Consider the following 18,307-nt stretch of genomic DNA (forward strand, 5'->3'; position numbering starts at 1 on the left):
ATAGATTTCAGAAGCTATTTGGTGTGAAGAAATATTTTTCAAGTAGGGTTTTGTGTTCCTATCATAGAATTTCACATACATTGAGTGGTTTGACCATGATCAAGAAGACATGTGCTCTGATGTTAGAATCTATTTAAATCAAAGAAACAACTTTCTACACTATCTTTTATTAAAGCATATACAAAAAGTTCACCAATTACCAGTGTACATGTTAACACATTATCTCAAATTTAACACACCTGAGTAACTACAAGCTGGGTCAAAAATAGAATGTGATAAGCAGCCCCTACTAGGTCCACCTCCTCTTCAGATATAAGTTTTTGATGGTTTTGACAGTGTTACCCCACCCTATTCTCTACTGTCTAGGTAGCCTAGCTGAACTTCTTTTTCCTCCCAGGGGCTACTCCCTTGCTAGACAAACACTCTACCTTTGAGCTACATCCCCATCCCCCTTTGTACATATATATTTGTACTGGGAATTGAACCAGGGAACACTTCTACACTGAGCCACGCCCCCAGCCTTTTTTATTTTTATTTTGAAACAGGGATCTGCTAAGCTGCTGAAAAAATCACAAAGTTGCTGAGGCTCATCTTGAACTTGCAATCCAATTGCTTCAGCCTCCCAAGGTGCTGAAGACTATGACACTGCACTCAGTCCCATCCTTTTAAAAATATTTATTTTGAGATGGCTAAATTGCCTAGGCTGTCCTTGAACTTGCAATCCTTCTGCATCAACCTCTTGATTCACTGGGATTACAATAGTGGGACACCATTGAACTTCTATCCCATCCTACTCTTGCTTATTTTTGAGGACAGTATTACTAAGAGCCAGAAGTTTCTCTTCTGGTGGGCTAACTGAAACCAGTGGGATTGAAGATGGCTGCTAGAGGAATCATCAGACAAATGCAAACTTCATTATAAATCCTTCTGCATGCTAAATGACACATCCTTATGAGGTTCTTAATCATCCTGAAAATGACCAGAAAGAATCAAGAAAGGAAGGGAAAGAGATAGCATGTAAATTTGCAGAAAATCTGCACCCATTTTCAGAAAAGGCATTATATTCCTTCCTTTATTAGCCTATCTTTCTCCCTCATTGCCTTTATATCTATAACCTTCCAATCCCCAACAGAGAGGCTGATCTTTGAGCCTTTCTCCCTGCTTCTCTTATTATTGGTCAAGAATAAACCTTCCTCAGCTGCCCAGTTGAGCTCAGTCTTATTTCTAGTTCCGCAATTCCAAGAGAGAAAAAGGAACCAATCTGGGGACAAAGATTGGTAACAACAGCACCACCTTTTCATTTGTTTTCCATCCAGAAACTATTTGAGACCACCTCTCTCCAATTCTTACTGTAGTAATATATTCCTTACTCTTTCTTCCTTTTAGGGGAGGGGGACAAAACAAAAACAAAAACCTGCTCATTTCCTTTCTCATAACCTGGAAGTCAGTAAATTGAATAGAAAGGAATCACATGGGGGAAAGGATGACCTCCACCAGTCAGATTCCACAGGCCTTTTTTTTTTTTAATTCTCATCTCACATAGACTCCATGATGCAAGCAAGAGTCTGGGAATCTCATTCTAATGTCATAAGTAAGGAAACTTATAACATATAAGGCTCAAGAGAGTTACAAAGCTTAATCTGGCTTTCTGACAGCAATTTTTTTACAAGATGTAGTCTTTGCCCAGGTCTGAAATCAAATCCTTCATTGTGTAAAGAGGATACTCACTGAGTTGGTGCATGGCTCTAGTCCCCTTTCTACTTTGAGTAGAAAAGCAGTGCTGCTTCCCAGAAAAAAAAAGCGCGTGCACACACAAACACACCACCCACATACCACACACTAATACAGAAAGTGCCAATCACTGGAGTTGGGGTCCCACACCTGGTGAACCACTGGTATCTAGGAACTATGTCCAGTTTGTTACACTGATTTTTTTTGTTGGGAATACGGCACACATCTGTGTTAGCTCCCGTTAACGGCCAAAGATGGTATTGTTAGTGCTGTTCAGTCAACTACTGGGCAGACTGACCATCCTCATATGCAGTATCAGTCTCTCTCTCTCTCTCCACTCCTTCTCTCTTCCCTCTCTCTGCCTCCCCCCCTCCCTCTCCTGTGCATTGCAGGACACCATCCTTTCTAGCAGAGCTGTCACAAAAGACAACAATTGGCATTTTTTACTTTCCACTGCCCAGGAGCATCGACTTCACAAAGTTCTGGTACCGGTTTCTCTGGATCAATGCCAGCAGGGCGCCAGGTGGCCTTGGAAGCCAGAGAGACTAGGGGGGACTTGCATTCATAGCCAGACCCGGGATCCCCACAAATGCACACGGTCCATGGCCTGCAGGACTACAGCACACAGTGGGCGGCAGCGGGGCTCAGTGGTGCCAAGGAACGCGCGTGTGTCCGCATGGAGAGGGCGCCTAGCCAGCGGTGCCCACCTCTCCTGCGGCCTTGGTGGCTCAGTGTTGGGCGCAGCCGCTGTTAGGCAGTGTCCTCCCTCCTCCTGGCCAGGCCGGTCTGGAGCCACGAGAGCAGGCGCAGCGCCCCTACCGCCCGCTTTTCTGCCTCCATCTCCTCCTCCTCCTTCCCCCAGCCACCAGCGCAGTCACAACCGGTTCAGACTGGCCAGGGTGCCCGGCAAAGAAGAGAAACAAGGGGGAAATACTGGGGGGGGGAAACTTCGCAGGGAGGAGGAAGAGAAGAAAAAAGGTGGAGCCCAAAAGAGAGGGCAGGCTCCCCAGCTCCATGTGGCCGCCGCCGCCGCCGCAGGTTTCGGCGGGGGCAGAGGGCGGCGGCCCCCGGGACAAGGCGTAGTGGGACGGATTGCCCAATACAGCTGCAGGGGCCGGGTCCCGGGATAAATAGCCGCCTGGCCGCGAGCTGCAGGGGAGAGCGGCAGCCGTGGTCCCTACCGCACCATCTGCCCGGCCTGTGCCGGGTGCTGCGCCCCGGAGCCCCCTCCGAGGCCGGTACTCAGGTAAAGGGCTAGGGCTCGTGGGGAGGGTCCCAAGGGTGTGCGGCCGTTTCTGCTGCCTAGCCTCCTGGAGGCGAGAAGTAACTTCTCGTATGCACTCTGAGCAGTAGAAGGAGATGGCCACGACGCTGTCACCCGCGGACGGTCAACTTGTAACCGGTTTCTTGTTTCGGGTATGTGCTGGGAGCTGAGTGTGCGCGGTGCTCTCACAACCATCGCTAACACCCGGCTCTTGGATGGAGTGCTTCTCCGCGGTGAGCACATTTCCCTGGGAATCTGAGGGCTACATTGTGCGTGGAACAGGCAGAGAAAAAGAAAGGGGGTCCTAGAGGGAGGACGGTGCCCCGGGATGGGGCTAGCGGCGTTATGTCTTAGAACTCCGGAGATAGTTTCTGGAGTTGGGGGCAGAGCAAAGGCGTGGGATCCAGATGGGCCCCCATTTCCTTGAGAGAGAGAATAGGCCTCTGGTCAGGATTGGGTTCAAGCAAGGTCCCCCGAGAGAGTCGGTGTTGGGGCGCACCGGGTGCGCTTGGGCTGCTAGGAAAGCAGCACGCAGGGCTCAGGGCTGGCAGATTACGCCTGGCTTCGCCAGGTTCAGCACCACTGGGGAAAGCCCTTGGGCCAGCGGAGGAGCCCTGCCTTCTCCATGATCTCGAGAGGCACTGGCACCTCTGCTACCTGATCACCCAGCGGAACTTGCTGCTTATGCCTATCTGTGGTTCGACCCAGGTAACAAACCCTGGCTTCAGAACCGCCCAGAGGCTTACCAGAGAGATGATAACTATTTTTAAAAACAAATCAGTGCTTTGCCTTCTAGGGATGCCAAATCTACCTGGCACAAACCATCCAGGAAATATAGACAGCATTCATACTAACTATATAACTTATACAGTAAGCTACTTGATATAACTTTCATTGGACAAATCTCCTGGGCTACCACAGTTTGGAGATACATAGAAAATGTATATTGAAGCCAGGCGCAAGCCTGAAATCTCAGTGGCTGGGGAAGGCAGGAGGATAGCAAGTTCAAAGCCAGCCTCAGCAATTAGTGAGGCACTAAGCAACTCAGTGAGACCTGTCTCTAATTAAAACACACAAAAAAGGCTGGGGATGTGGCCTTGAGTTCAATCCCTGGTACAAAAAAAAAAAAAAAAGATTGAAAATGTATATTGGCAGTACTGAGCATTGAACCTGGCCTTCCTCTTGCTGGGTAAGCACTCTACCACTGAGCTACAATCTTGAGCAATTTATCAAGATCTTGTCTCAGAATAAAAAATAAAAAGGATGGGAGTGTAGTTCCCTGCTCCCACACACACCCTGGGTTCAACCTCCAGTACTGAAAAAGAAAAAACAAATCCTTAAGGTAGATATAGACAGATCACTGAAGAAGCTAGAGAAGATTATGAAATGGAAGGACAGATTATACATTACATGATTACAGTCCCATTCAGGTGGTATGTAAATGCAGATAATAGGTTTAGTTTACCAAAACCAAGATTTTCTCTCCCTACAGTTTCTTGAAAGTAGAAATTAGATAATAAAATTCTTTAACCTGAAATCTTGCACCAACTCATATTATTGGTTCCACTAAGCAGCTTAAGAGCATCCTTGGATTGTTCCATTTGTGTATAGGTTCTTGGGATGACAGGGGCCCTTCAGATCTATAGGATGAATTTCTGGAAGGGCAAAAGGTATGGTGAGGGTAGTTCAGGACATTAGGAAATCTTTACTGGTTTGGGATTGGACTCTGAGAAACTGGTAGTGATGGTGGTGTGCATTGGTTTGTGTCTGAATCTATCTGGACAGATTGTAGAGCTAGAAGATAACAACTAGATGTGGTCAGATTTTCAAGTTTTACCTTCTCACCCCAATATTTAGAACCCTCAAATATATATATTTTTTTCTTTTCTACAGTGAGCTTTATTCATAGAATGCAGGAGAGTGTAGAAGGCCTGTGGGAAGATGAAATGAGACAAGGTCTTGCTTGAGAAACTACAACTTTACAGGAATGTATCACCTAGTGACTTAGATCCACCCCCACCCCCACTCCCACCCCCATTACTGGGGATAGAACTTAGGGCCTTAGGCATGCTAGGTAAGTTCTGTACCACTGAGCCACATCCTCAGTCCCATGACTTCAATCTTTTTTTGTTGTTGTTGTTATTTTTAGATATACATGACAGTAGGGTTTTTGACATTTTGACATATTGTACATACATGGAGTACAACCCATTCCAATTAGGATCCCATTCTTGTTGTTGTACATGATTTGGAGTTATACTGGTCATGTACTCACATATGAGCATAGGAACGTTACATCTGCTTCTTTCTACTGTCTTTCGTATTCCCATATCCCCTTCCTTCTCTTCAATCCCCTTCATCTAATCCAATGAACTTCTATACTTCCCCTTCCTACCATCCCTTGTTAAGGGTTTAATTTTAATTAAGGATTGCAGCTGGGCATGGTGGTGCATGCCTATAAACCCAGCAGCTCTGGAGCCTGAGGCAGATGGATTGTGAGTTCAAAGCCAGCCTCAGCAAAAGTGAGGCACTAAGTAACTCAGTGATACCCTGTCTGTAAATGAAATACAAAATAGGACTGGGGATGTGTTTCAGTGGCCAAGTGCCCCTGAGTTCAATCTCTAGTACTACCCCACTCAAAAAAAAAAGAAGGATTGTTGCAAAAACACATAGTTTTTGAGCTAGCTGATGTTTTATTTGAGAATTCCCCCTCCGCCATGCACACACACCAATGAACTTTCTATGGATAAAAGAATTGAACTCTAACTTAAAATTGAGTTTAAGAGAAAGAATGATCCTTTCCTTTGACGACTTAAGCTAATGGGAAAGATAGGCATGTTTATTAAATATTAACAATACAAGATAGTATGAATGGAGTCATAGGACAGAACATCAATGGGGTGCTGTTGGATGACAAAGAAAAAGAGAAGTTCATTCATTAAGAACTGAGAAATGTTTGTGGTGGGTGCAGCATTTCAGCTGGGTCTTGAGAAGGGAGCTCCCTGTTATAAAGTGGCCACTGGAATGAGAGTGGCACAGAGGTATGGAAGTCTGTTGTGATCCAAAGAAACGGAGCAATTTGAAGTGGGTGGAAACTGGAATTTAAGCTAGATAATACTGGGAGGTAGAATAGAGGTAAAGTATGGAGAACAAGAAAAGTCATGTTAATAAGTTAAAATGTGACAAAAATTATTATAGTCATACCAACAATCTTAGCATTAGCATCCTTTACCTCCTTTTGACTTTAAATTCAGTTTTGTAAGTTTCCCTCTAAAATGAGCAAACAGTTAAAATCTCAATGATGTTTGCTTCCTATCACTATAAAAAAGGAATGTGTTCCAAATAGCCTTCAAAACTTTAGTCATATCCAACAGTGCTTCCCCCCAAGTTGGCAATCTTATGGTATAATAACTTAGCTGATTCAAATTGTGATAGGGAAACATCTCTATTATCTGTTTCAATCGTTAAAGTCATAGTGTTTATTAAACATACTTATGTAAGGGGAGCCACTTATGTTACCTAGGGAGACATTATTTTTATTTTAGGATGAGAATTTTGATAAGGCAAATCAATTAAGTGAATGGTAGCACAGGAATTTGAACCCAAGCCATCTGCTTCCAGAGCTGATGCTTTGAACTATTGTGATATCACTAATAAGAGTGTCATACATGGTAACTTTTATTAATAGCAGTTAGAAATTGGGCCTGGTACCTGCAGGAGTATTCCTCCATTTGTTTCTTGGCATCCTCATTCCCATCATTCAGATCAATTTTCCCTCTACACATTCAGTAATGGGGCATTTTTCAACATCTTAATACTCCTTAAAACTATTTTATGATCTGACTTGGGAGACCAAGGCAGGAGGATCAAAAGTTCAAAGACAGCCTTGGAAACTTAGCAAGACTGTGTCTAAAAGTAAAAAAAAATAATGTGAATGGCTGGCGATGTAGCTCAGTTGTAGAGTGCCCCTGAATTCAATCCCTAGTACTGAAAAAAAATTATCATATGATCTTATACTTTAATAACCCACTCAAAAGAAATGAACTCTTCGAATAGAGACAGGATATGGGATGAGAAAAACATTCGCAAATGTGATAGCCTCAAATATGAGGTCCAAACCAGACAGATTCTCTGGAAGATTTCAGTACTTTCATTATTCCCCCAATGCACCAGATACTTTTCTATTTCAGCATCCCATACACATCAGTGTTATGTCTTAATTTTTTTTTTTTATTTTGAAGGTGATATAGCAAACGTACTAGTTGTACATAGAATACTAAAGTGTGTTCAGACAACAGTCTGGACTCCACATGATCATGTATAAGTTTATATGAAGCAGAAGAGGACTTCAGGGTCCATAGCATGGTCACGGATTTCTGTACCAGAACACCACTCCTTGGCCAAGCTTTGGGGAGGGTTGTATGGAAGACAGATAAGCTATAGCAAGGGTCTGGCAGCACAGAGAGCATGACAAGAATGTGGGAAGCAGGTAGATGATGGTGCCAATCTGTATCTGTGTGGATGACCCTCATTTTGCCTGTGTTTAACTCTGTTAAATTTCTAGACCTTTCCAACTATTCTCAGACTGAATAATTTACAAAGCCTGCTGCCTTCTCATCTGAGCTTGAGAGCAGGACTTAGAAATAGATGACAGTTCACTGGATTGGTAAGAGATGTTGACACTGGTTTCTGCCCCCACATGACATCTTTAAATCTGTCTCCTTGTGTAAATCAAATTAATATGATCCATGGTGGCAAGTTCATGAGGTTCACCCAAGTGAGACACGTTTTGTAAGTGAGCAAAGGAGCCTGAGGGGGAGGCATGAGGAAGGTGGGAGGTTGCACAAATGCAAACACCCAATGCAATTCAGTCTTGGCCCTTTGTCAGGGAGATTTTAGGAAGTAGGAAGAATTGGAGAGAATAAGCCTCATCCATTGAGGGCCAAGGTTACTCAGGTCCAATTAATTGTTATATAAAAATGATAGCCCAGTGTTACTATACTGACTTTTTGAGTGAATTCTAAAATTCAGATTTTTATGAGAAATCTTCTTTAATTTTTTTCATGTTTTTGGAGATGAGGTCTCACTAAGCAATTTGCTTCCAGAGCCGGTTCTTTGAAGTATTGTGCTATCACATAACAAGTGTATTACACATGATAATCTTTATTAAGAGTAGTTAGAATTTGGACCTGGTACCATAGGAATATTCTTCTAATTTTTTTTCTTTGCATCTTCATTCCCATAATTCTGATTATTTTCCCTCTACATATTTAATCATGGGACATTTTTCACTCTTAATAAACCCTAAAACTCTTATATGACCGTGAACTTCAATGACCCATTCAAAAGAAACTCTTAAACTCTTTGGGAAGAGAGAGGATATGGGATGAGGCCAAGGCTGGCTCCAAACTTCTGGGTTCAAACAATCCTCTTATCGCAGCCTCCCAAGTGCTGGGACTATAGGCAAGCACCACCACCCTTGACTGAAATCTTTCAGTTTTAAAACACTGGCAATTTATTCAAATTTGCTAAAAACAAAAACAAAAGCATTAGCACTGAGCAGGTGAAAACACACAGGCACACATTACACACACATACACACACAGAGACACCCTAGAGATGAGATTGGCCTTAGTGTTGCCAGTCTTTGATTAGATGACGTCCAGGGTCCCTTCTGGCTTCAGCTTCTATGACCCTAGACCAAATCCACTTTATCTCCAACCTATCTTGCCTTTTTGCTGAAACACGTCAGTCTTGCTCCCTATATCCACAGGGTAATACCTTTGGAGGAGCTCTTTGGCAATCATGTGACAATCTACAAAACCTTCAAGGTCAAAGGATATCCTTTTCCCATGGCCATGCTGTTGATAGAATTTAGAGATCCCAGCAGTTAACTCATGTTAATTATCCCTTTCAGGCACAATAGTATGGTTTAATTCCAGGACCCAGAGACCCAGAGCTGGTTCTCTAAACATTTTCCTTCCTGCCCCAGAGTGAAATAATAAACTGCTAAGAAATTGATTCTGGTTTCCACTCGGACCAAGTGTATTTGTACACTTGGCTCATGGTGCTCAAATCTTCGTCATGGCTGGAGTTGCAGCTCAGTGGTAGAGCCCTCACTTAGCCTAGCATGTATTAGGCCCTGGGTTTTCATTTTGAGACAGGTCTTGCTAAGTTGCTGAGACAGGCCTCAAATTTGCATTCATCTTGTCAGCCTCCAGAGTTGCTGGGATTGCAGACATTCACCACTGCCCCCAGGGTAGCTGAGTGTTTAAAGGTAAAAATATCTAATGTAACATGGATAAAACATGGATTTATAAAATAAATATTTTTCATTTTTATTTATAATTTTTGAATAACATCACAGTTTCAGTGAAGGAAATGATATGCTTCCTGAGGGTCAAATGATCATTAACGATTTCCTAGTGTGCTTTTAAACAATAAATGAGATTAAAAAAAGAATTAAAACAAAAACAAAACCCTCTGCTCTGCTCATGAGAAAATAGTGGGTGATGATGAACAATGGGAGGATTTGAAAAGTTGAAAGCACAATTAAGATGATCCAAGAACTTTGGTTTGGAAGCATGGGTCTGGTAGCAGCCCGGCAGATGAACTGCATCAGGGAGAGAGTGGAAGCAGAGGACCCATCAGTAAGTAGGTGACTGTGACAGGCCAAGGATTTGTGGAGGAGATGGAGAGGAAGAGTATGGTACAGAGGTCATTGTCTGAAGGACTCTGGGACACTGGGTAAGGAGGAGCCAGGATGCCATGAAGAGGAGGCTTTGTGCTTAGGCTGATGGAATTACGGGATGTTGGTTTCCAGATGGAATTCAGGAAGAGAGATAAGGGACATGTTGAGTGTGAGGGGCCTGAGAACATCCAGATGAGATCTCAACATGGACAATGGTGAGAAATTGGCTGGAAATATGGATCTGGAGTTCTGAAGAGAGGTCAGAGCTGGAGATGTCAGATTTCTTGCTTTGCTTGTCTGTGATCTTACTGGAGCTTGGGAGGGTCATATGTGGGAGTGAGTTAACAAAAGCTACTGGGGAAGTTTTGATTTTGGGGGGCTTGTTTGGTTTTGTGCAAAGAAGAGGTGTAAATAGTGTTAGGCTTGAGTAGACTGCATTAAGAAGGTGCAGGGTGACACCATAACAAGGACTTTTTCTTGTTTGGATGCATCAGAAACCACAACATACTGAGTTGAGGAAATGGAGGCAAATGGAGTATTCTTTCAATTTTTTTTCTAAGGAAATATGTAAAAGATTCAACTAGAGGTCCAGTGGCTTGAGAGGCTGAGGCAGGAAGATCACAAGTTCAAAGTCAGCCTCAGCAACTTAGTGAGGCCCTTAGCAACTTAGTGAGACCCTGACTCAAAATAAAAAATAAAAAGAGCTGAGGATGTGGCTCAATCATTAAGCATTCCTGGGTTCAATTCCTGGCACACGTGCACGCGCACACACACACACACACACACACACACACACAATGCAACTGTAATACAATATATAACATTTACTAAATCTTTATTCCAAGCAGTGAGCCTAGTGTTTCGCAGCCATGTTTGAAATTCCATACAGGCTAGTGCAGGCTTTTCTTTTTTCTTCTTAAAGGTGGTATGGGCAATTGAACCTAGGAACATTTTATTTTTCTTTATTTTTTGACAGGGTCTTGCTAAGTTGCTAAGTCTGGCCTCAAACTTGTGATCCCCCTTCCTTCTCAGTCTCCCAAAGCACTGAGGTTACAGGTGTGAGCCACCATACCATGCCCAGCTCCAGTATAGATCTTGATTGTTAATACAAACATGCTCATGTGGAGTGGTGACCTTGGAATAGAGTCCTTCATTTCCTTTTTGATACACCTTGAGTTGCTACCTGTTTTCTGAGAACTGGTTTAGAAAGGAAGATCCTGAACATCTTTGGAAGAAGAAAGGGGTCTCTTTGAGTTGGATAAAAAGAGGAAAACTGGGGCATGAATGATGTAATGGCAAAGTGTTGACATGCTTAAGAGACAAAGCAGTTGGTTTTAAAGTCACAGGTAGCTTTTGTCAATTTTGAAGATTAATTTTCATCTTCATTTTACCAAAAAGAATTACCATTGGTAGTCTGGGGATTGTGTTGTGTTTTTTGCCTCCTGTGTTTTTACAGGAGAAATTGTCAGGCAAGGCATGAAATGTAGTAAAAACATAGCATGAAAGCACTCTCAAGAGCAGGGGAGACAGTGGGCCCTCTTTAAGAGAAGAGAGAAATGTTGTGGCCTCTTTGTTTCCTAGGGGTGTGTGTGTGGGTGTATGTGTTTTACTAAGGATTTAACCCGGCACTTAGCTACTGAGTTACATCCCAAGACCATTTTTAAAATTTTATTTTGAGACAGGGCCTTTTGAATTGCCCAGGTTGGCCTTGAACTTGTGATCTGCTGGCTCAGCCTTCAGAGTCACTGGGGATTACACATTGAGCCACCATGCCCTGCATGCGTCCTATTATTGGAAGTCTTAGGGGAATTTATAGAAAGTCCCACCCAGGTACCACCTGTCAACTTTTGACTTACAGTAAGATTACATCAGATTTTTAAGTTCTTGCTGTGCTTGTTCTTACCCACACGTGCCCAAGCAAAACTCATGGAGGAGGTGGGATTAAAATCATATGCTAAAGATGTAAAGGCAACTCTCAGTCACCTTGGTGTGCACTAACTTGTTCTAATTGGAACTTGTTTTTACAGATTTTTATGGTAGGTGGCTTTGATCAGAGTCATAAAAGTCTCACCTTCAGGGTAGCTTATGTTCTTATCAGCAGGGAGGAATCTTAAAATCAAGAGCCTTAAGAGATATAGCTCTATGGATAACAGGTTGTTTGCCAGGAATGTAACCTATCCTGTTGACTTAAGTCAGAGCAGAGCCAGAATGGCCTTAGGTAAAGAGCTTTTTAAGAGAAAGCATGTGGTGGGTGGCTGTGGTAGGCCCAGTCTGAACTTCATGCCCACCCCCATGTCTATCTGCTTCCTATCACAAGCATCCTGTTCAGCAGTGTCTGGAGGAAGGATGCTCATGAGCCTTGGGACTTCCTGCACTGAAGAGAAAAGGAAGAAAGGAAGAAGGAGAGAGGGAGGGAGGGAGGGGTAGAAGATTGATGGGAAGGAGGGAAAGAAGGAAGAAGAAAAGGAGAGGGAAGGAAAGAAGGAGAGTGGGAGAGAATAGGGAGGAAGGAAAGGAAGGAAATGAAAGAAAGAATATGAAAGCAAACCTTGTTTGGATTTCAGTGCCTCTTGTTTTGTTTCATTTATTTATTTATTTTTAACTTTTCATGGCTGTTTTGACCTGAGGGCTCTTGGTGATCTGAAAAACAGACAATTGGTCACTGTCATTGTGGTCCTTTCTCACTGAGACTGCCTTCTTCCCATTGGTTGACTTTTCTTCTTTCTGTTAAGAAATTGTGCCAAAGGATGTTGAAAATATCATTTCGATATTTTAGGGGGTGTAGTAATGTACGTGTGGGGTGTTTTCAGTGCTGGTGAATGTGAGATAATGAAATTCTAGAACCAAGTGTCTAATAGAAGATGTTCTGTTGTGTCAGGGCAGGAGGGCAGTCAAAGACATTCTGGCCAGACTTTTTGTATAGGCTCAGTATTTTCAGATTTTAGGAGGAGCTGTGCCAGTATTTTAAAAAAATCATTTTGTAAATAGATTAGGTTGAAAGGTATAAGAAATAATGATTTATGTTAAGATTACTGTATGCCAGGCACCATGCTAAGTATTTTATTTAAATTAACTCACATAATCACTGCACCAGTCTGATGAGGTAAATCCTATCATTCCCCTACTAGATACATGAAGCAAGTGAGAGATATGAGTGACCTGCTGAAAGTGACACTGCTACATAATACCACAGCTGGGAAGTGCACTCAGTTTATCTAGGTCCCGAGCCTGTGCTCCCATTCCTTATACTGCATTTTCTAGAATTATATCTCTACATAATAATGTCTGGGTGTGTACTCTTGCAAAACTATAGTTACTGAGGTGAAAATCCTACCAGCCTTTCTTGTGAACCACATGACACTGTTACCAGAAGATCATAGCTTCCCAACCTTTCCTAAACTGAGAGGTGGTTTTGCTAATGTGAACAAATTAATAGGTGACTACCATGTTGACTGCCTTATTATAATTATCCTCCTCCTCAGCAACACCATCATCATAGTTAGAATCTTCTCAGGGTTTTTCCTGATAACCCCATAACTGCTATGCTGGGGACGGCAGAGGCTGGCTGTGGAATGTGGTGTGGACCAGGAAAGTAGGGGTGAGTATCTTGACACTGGCTGTCTGGAGATTCTTGATCTTACCTTGGCTGCCAAACAGCATAAGGATGACACTGTGGGGTGGTTGAGCCCGTGTTTGGCCTTTGTGGACAACAGGAAAGATAGGAAAGGACTTTCTTCTGGCTGGTGATGGTGTGTGCTGGCTTTCTCTGAAGCTGCAAGGGTAAAACTAGGCTCATTCTCTAACCAGAGAGCAGCCAATAGATTCTGGACATTTGCCACATCCAAGTGTGGGGTTAATAGCCTTGTTACCACCCGTGTGGACAGAGCCAAATACCCCAAGTGAGGAGGGAGCAGGTGACTGTTCATGTCTCTGTTCTCTCTCTCTCTGCTCCAGTGTGCTTAGGAAAAAGGCCATGTTCTCCTGTGAAGGTCCAATTGTTCTCTCTTTTTGTGCCAAATTTTGCTCCTTTGGAGAGAGGTGCTTGCTTTTCTACAATGACACAATTCACTCAGGCTCAATGGCATGTTAGAGATCTTTTTAAAGAGCCATTTGATACACTCTCTTATAACACTTTCTCCAGTTTGCGAAACAACAACAACAAAAACAACAAAAAACCTTTGCAAATCTGCTGATAAATGAATATATTCATCTTTTAAATTTTTCATCATTGGCAGTGTTCTCCTGCATTTCCCCCTAAATTTTGTAGAAAATCAAGAAAACATTTTTTTCCATAGCCATCCTCTCTGTTAGGCAGTTAGTCAGCCATGAACCGGTGAGCAGAGAAAGAACAAAGAGGGAGAACTGAAAACCACAGGAAACTTTATCTAACAGACAAGTAGGGGTGCCTAGTCTGTGAAAACCTCCCCCACCCATAATTGCATCTCTTTAAGGAAAACCATTGTTTCAAGATCAGGTCATACCCTTCCAGGTTGGTCTAAACCCACTCACAGAGAATGTTTTCTGAGGGCTATTCAAAGGGTTACAAACCAATTAAATGGGAGGGAGGGAACTGAGGCAAGAATTGGGGGGACTCAGTTTCCTTAGCTGCAGTTCTGTGAGTACTACACCCTCCTCTCTTGAGGTGGTCTGTGCAATTCCTAGGCTGTCAGTCAAAAGTCAAGAGGCAGACCTGGGTGGGATTCTCTGGAAACTTCCTTGAGACCTCCAATAAAACTGGATGGCAGGAGGGGTACCCTGTCCTTCTCTCTGAGAAGGTCCACTTTCCCTTGAGAATGTCCCTTTTCCATTTTCCTCTCTCTTCAGCAAACTCAGGGCTGCTTACTCTGAGTGACATGTCTGAAAATTTATTGTCGTGTTCGCAAGAATCAGGGTGAGAAAGGATTGCTGTAGTTGCTTCAGCTTCCTGGCAGGCCTTTGCCCTGTAACATTTCCTACAAGCATTTGTTTTCATTTCTATTTGAAACCCAGATACGAAGATTAAGTAAGATCAGTGAGTGGTGAGCTAAATAAGCTATGCCCTTGACAGTGAGGAACAGTGGAGTTAAAAGAACAATTGACTCTGGTTGCTGCAGGGGGTGGCACAGGGTGCTCTATGTTCTGAGTATGAATGTTCCTCCTCATAGATTCATTTGTTGAAATCCTAGTCCCGAAGGTGATGATGTCAGGAGGTAGGGCCTTTGGGAGATGATTAGGTTCAGAAGGTGGAGGCTTCATGAATAGGATTTGTGTCCTTATAGAAAAAAAATACCCATCCCTCCTGGAACCAGGTGAGGACACAGTGAGAAGGCACCATTTATGAACCAGGAAGTGAACCATCCATCACTAGACAGTGCATCTACCTTGATCTTGGATTTCCAGTTCCTGAGAACTCGGAGCAATTCTGTGGTTCTAACCTCCCGGCTGGTGGGTTTTGTTACAGGAGCCGGAATGACTAAGACAGCGTGAGAGCTTACACTTCCTCCAGTCCCCCTCTTGCCCACAGCTGCTGCTTATCCTTTTCCCTCTCTAGCCTGAGGATCCATCACCTTTGGGACTAGGATTTCAACATATGAATCTGTGAGGAGCAACATTGAAACTCTGAACATAGAGGACGCTGTGCCACCCCCTGCAGCAACCAGAGTCAGTTGTTCCTTACCCTCTGAGTTAGAAGAGGGTTTCACGGGGCAGTGATCCTGACCCCTGCCTGTACATCAGACTCCTGAGAAGCTTCTGAAGGAAGCAGGGGGAGGGCACCCTTCTGGAGCAGTCTGGTGCTGGGTTTTGGCATCAGGTTTGTATAGCTCTGCAGAGAATTTCAGGCAGGTTGAGAATCACTGTGGTTTGGTGAAGTTTCTCAAAGTGTCAGTGTGGATGACCTGGGTCAGAACCACAGGGTGCCTTTTTAATAATGCACAGATCTGCAGGGGAGGTGGCACAGTTCTGTAATTCCAGCTACTTGGGAGGCTGAGGTAGGAGGAACAAGGTTAGCCTGGGCACCAGAGTGAGAAAACCTATCTCAAAATAAAAAAAATAAAAAGGACCAGGATGTAACACACACACACACACACACACACACACACACACACGGACTCACGCACGCACTATTCGGATTCTAAAATTTTTATCACACTAAAATACTCCTTGAAGGGGAGGGGAGGGGAAGGGGGGATAGGAAGGGCAGCAGAATAAAATAGACATTATTATTTCTGTATGTATATACGTGGCTGTATAACCAATGTGATTCTGCAATCTGTACAATCAGAAAAATGAGAAATTATACCCCCTTTGATTCAAATGTATGAAATGTCAAGATCATTGTACTGTCATGTGTAACTAATTAAAAAATAAAAAAAATAAAATACTCCTCGAACCCCCAAACTAAAGGGAAACAAAATTCTAACAAATCTCTTATGCAAAATGCTTGGGAAGTGTTTCAGATTTTTGTGAATTTTGGAATATTTGCTTATACATAATGAGATATCTTGGCAATAGGACTCAAGTCTACACATGATATTTATTTCTGTTTTGTATCTACATAGTCTGAAGGTAATGCTAGAAAACGTTTTTTAATGCACCTGTGTTTTGACTACAACAGTTCAGGAGTGAAATTTTCCACTTGTGGCATCATGTTGCCATCAAAAGTTTCAGATTTTGGAACATTTCAGTTATGGGATTTTTGAATTTAAGGATATTTGTCCTGTAAACACCACTTTTGAATTTATTTCCTTCCTTTGGGGCTGGGGCTCAAACCCAAGGCCTTGACCATTCTGGGCAAGCACTCAACTACTGAGCTACATCTCTAGCCCTTTTTATTTCTGTTTGATTTTAAGACAGGTCTCACTAAATTGCCCAGGCAGGCCTTGAATTTGTGATCTTCCTGCCTCCGTCTTCTAAGTAGCTGAGATTATAGGCATATGCTACCATTCCCAGCTAAAAGCCCTAGATTTCTAATGCTCTGGGAACTAGTTGTTTTTAGAACAATGAGTGAGTATCCAGTAACTATCCAGTAACTTGAGTATGCAGTAACTGAGGAAGTGGGTATGAAATTATGAGACATTCCTTCAGATTATAAATTTAATAGCTAATCTTCATTAAGCATTTTACTGTATGACAGTCATAGAGCTTTGCATTTTGAATCCACTCTTATACCATTTAACATATGAGAAAACTGTGGCTCAGAGCCGTTAAGTAATTAGCCCATAATCACCTGGTAAGTAGCATAGACTGAATCAGAATGCAGATTTTCATTTAAAAATGAAGCCCATGCTTTTAAGCATCACTCACTTTCTGTCACTCTGGAACCAGATATTAGCCACACTTCCCCTCTTCCACTCTTACCTTACCTACTAGGGAGTTTGTCAAGGGAAGATATTGCTAACTTGCTTTAGATGATTTTCTTTTACTTCTTTTTTCCATATGTATATAAAGCAGCCAAAGGTCTCTGGTGTTTGCTTTAGAAACCTGGGATTTATGCTGTTTTAATTGCTCTGATTCTTTTATGATGTTTAGTCATGACTGTGCCTGAGAAGCTTTGTTCCCTTGTCGTTTGAGGAGCTACAATGTCAGTAAAATAAGCAACACAGGATCTCCTATTTTATTGCCCTTGTACAAACATGTTTCTAGGTTAAAAACCTGGGTGTGTGTATATTGGTGGGGGTGTAGACATGAGTGAGAGAAGGGCCACCGCCTGGGAGTGCCTCATAGATATAGATGATTTGATCTCCAAACCAGGCCAAATATACGGTCATTGTAACCATGGGTATTCATAGCATCATTTTAATTCTTTTTAAAATTATATAAATTATTGAAACATAATTTACATACAATAGCATCAAACAATTTTAAATATAATGAATTTTGACAGTTGGGGTCTATATTCATTTTGTAAATAATAGCTTTATTAAATTATAATTCATATACCACACAATTCACCTACTTAAAGTATACAATTTGGTGGAGTTTACTATATACATGGTAGTGCAGCTATCACCATAATCAATTTTAGAGCATTGTCATCACACCCAAAAGAACTCTCATAATCATTAGTAGTCTCTCCTCTTTCTGCTCCAAAACTTCTTAGGCAGCCACTAATCTACTTTCTGTCTCTACGAATTTGCCTATTCTCTACATTTTGTACAAATGGAATTATGCATAAAAGCTTTTCTTACTTGGCTTCATTCCCTTGGTTTAAGGTATTTTTTTTTTGAGGGGGGAGTGGTACCAGGGATTGAACTCAGGGGCACTTGACCATTAAGCCACATCCCCAGCCCTATTTTGTATTTTATTTAGAGACAGGGTCTCAGTGAATTGCTTAGTACCTTGCTTTTGTTGAGGCTGTCTTTGAACTTGTGATCTTCCTACCTCAGCCTCCTGAGCCATTGGGATTACAGGCATGTACCACTGTGCCTGGCTAAGGTTTTTTTTTTTTTTTTTTTTTTGATGTGGAGTCTCATTAAGTTGTGCAGGGTGGCCTTGAATTTGTAATTTCCCTGCTCCAGCCTTCTGAGTAGCTAGAATTACAGATGTGCCACCATCTGTGGCAGTGCTGGGTATCAGACCCAGGGCATCACTCATGCCAGGCAAGTGCCCTACTACTGAGTCATATTCCCAACTCTGATAAC

At 42.6% G+C, this 18,307-nt stretch overlaps 1 protein-coding gene across 6 annotated transcripts in view; it reads left to right on the forward strand.

Annotated features, from left to right (window-relative positions):
- The first annotated feature begins 2,627 nt into the window (after positions 1-2,627).
- Slc16a9 (solute carrier family 16 member 9) overlaps positions 2,628-18,307 on the forward strand; it is a 63,280-nt gene continuing 47,600 nt past the window's right edge. For 2 of the 6 annotated variants that reach the window (XM_058578039.1, XM_058578041.1), the window contains exon 1: positions 2,639-3,228. The gene's annotated coding sequence lies outside the window, so the exon portion shown is untranslated. Of the gene's footprint in view, positions 3,229-18,307 lie in introns of all 6 variants that reach the window. The other 4 variants (XM_058578040.1, XM_058578042.1, XM_046419790.2 and 1 more) reach the window with 4 other exon arrangements.

This window comes from Marmota monax, unplaced genomic scaffold (assembly GCF_021218885.2).
Source record: "Marmota monax isolate L192 unplaced genomic scaffold, Marmota_monax_Labrador192_F-V1.1 WCK01_AAM20220418_F8-fsc00019, whole genome shotgun sequence".
Classification (NCBI taxonomy): domain Eukaryota; kingdom Metazoa; phylum Chordata; class Mammalia; order Rodentia; family Sciuridae; genus Marmota; species Marmota monax.